We start from the raw sequence: 2,213 nt of genomic DNA on the forward strand, positions 1-2,213 counted from the left end.
ATATTTGTCAAAGATTTGGAAGCCACCATAGTTGATATATTCACATTGAGATGTTGAATATTTTGCATCTTCCAAAGACATCATCCATGACATCAACAAGCCTATTTTTTTCTCTATAAATAGGGAGCTTAGACATTAGTTGAAACACACCTTGAAGCATATGAAAATATTTCATTGTTTTCTTTCTTTGTCTTTCCATTAAGAGTAATTTTGTAGGAGAGTTTGTGTTGGGAAACACTTGTGTGAATCCTTTGTTGGAGTGATCTTGTGAGGTTATTCTCTTTGGGTATTTGGGATTAATTAGAGTATTTACTCTAATTCTATACTCTCTTTTGTACTCTTGTTGATATAGTGAAATTGCTCCTCTCCGCTTGTGGACGTAGGTCTATTGACCGAACCACGTTAAATTTGTGTCTTCTTTAAATTGCTTTACTTTCGTTATTATCAACTTACTATTGTCTTTGTTATTGTCATTACAACATTGTTTGGCTAAATTCCACACTACCCGAGTTCTCGATCCTAACATAAACAATATTGTACAATACACAATATGAAACGATATGTAACAACCATCCAAACAAAGTGTAAGAAGTTTATGCCAACTTTTTAACTCAATACAACACATTATGAAACCATATGTAACAACCATCCAAACAATACATCATGAAACGATATGTTTAAACCATTATATCAACTCTTTCACTCAAAACTACAACTTGGTCTCTAGTCCTGAAGAGTTTTAGATTTCAAATATGTTTCTGAACTTTAACTTCAATACTGGATCTTATATAGTTCAAAGATTCGACGTTTAGCATTTAGAATCAGTTGGCATTTATGCATCACAGCCACCAAAGCAACAAAAACTAGTTCCCTGATTCAGTTTTATTGAATAAAAAAGTTAAAGACAAATACATATACCTTCCAAGATCGTAGGCATTCGAGGGTGGAAAGTTCCCAAACTCTAATTTGCCGACTATGGCTAGCAGAAAACAGGAATTTATCATTAGGGCTAAGAGCAAGAGCTGTCACTTGTTCAGAATCCCCCTCTATTGTACATTTTGCTATCAAAGCAGCATCGTTGGATAAATCGATAATCTTGATTGTGTCACTACAAGCACATACAGAAACGATCCATCTGAAGCAACAGCATAAGGCCCTCATGTGTAGAATTTCTCCAGAAACTTTTCACACTTGTAATTCTTCTTCAATTCCATTTTTTTACTGCTAAATTCACAACACAATAATCAATCAACATGTAGACTGGATTTTCATGATCATAATGTGTGACACAAGAAAGAGCATACAATATATCCAAACGTTATATTTATTGAAACAATACAATACAATATACTGGTTATCAATTTTTATCAACCTGTAGAATTAGTTGAGTTGCTCGAAAGCTTTCTGAACGAGTATTGGGGCAGAGCAGCTACAGGGTTTTAGGGGTTTAACACGTTTAAACCGTTGAAGCGTAATTTATTTATTTTCTATCCCCGAATTATTGACAATGAAAATATCGCTCTACTTAACTAACTAAAATTTACACCCCCAATATCTAGGGATAAAATTTATAATTCGCACCAAATTTAGAGTTCTCTTTTTGAGTCTTGACTTATGATTTTAAAAGCAGCATTCTACACATGGGCCCATACGCGGTAATTCAATGCAAATCTAAATTAATCGAACTCTAATATAAATATGACAAAATAGAAAAAAAATTAATAATAATCAAAACATAAAAAAGGAAATACTAGAAAGAGCTTAAACCCTGCAACAATGGTGAAGGCTTATCTCCGGTATGAGCCGGCGGTGAATTTTGGTGTGATAGTTTCCGATGAATCGAATATTGCTTATGATAGGTCCGGTAAACACTTGTTGGCACCGGCATTGGAGAAAATTTGTATATGGCATGTGAGACAAGGTGTTTTAGAAGAACATTAGTTCCTACACCTTCATCGAACTCGAAAGGCCCTTCTCTTGCCGTTACATCAATGGCTTATAAACTTTACTGCTGGAGAGAAGAAGTATTTATTTTATTAATGTGTATGTGTATTTATACAAGAGAGCAAACTACAAATAAGGAAAGAATCAACTACTAAAGGATTGTGATCTTCACCTAATTATAATAGAAACTAAATCACTAATGAGATACTAAGATATGGAATATCAATCAAGAGATATCCTAATATCAATCAAGAGATATCACTAATATG

At 33.5% G+C, this 2,213-nt stretch overlaps 1 pseudogene; it reads left to right on the forward strand.

Annotated features, from left to right (window-relative positions):
• Positions 1-1,776: 1,776 nt before the first annotated feature.
• The window catches only part of LOC102591926 (WD repeat-containing protein 3-like), an 11,475-nt pseudogene continuing 11,038 nt past the window's right edge, over positions 1,777-2,213 (forward strand).

The sequence above is a fragment of the Solanum tuberosum genome, unplaced genomic scaffold (assembly GCF_000226075.1).
Source record: "Solanum tuberosum cultivar DM 1-3 516 R44 unplaced genomic scaffold, SolTub_3.0 scf00177, whole genome shotgun sequence".
Lineage (NCBI taxonomy): Eukaryota > Viridiplantae > Streptophyta > Magnoliopsida > Solanales > Solanaceae > Solanum > Solanum tuberosum.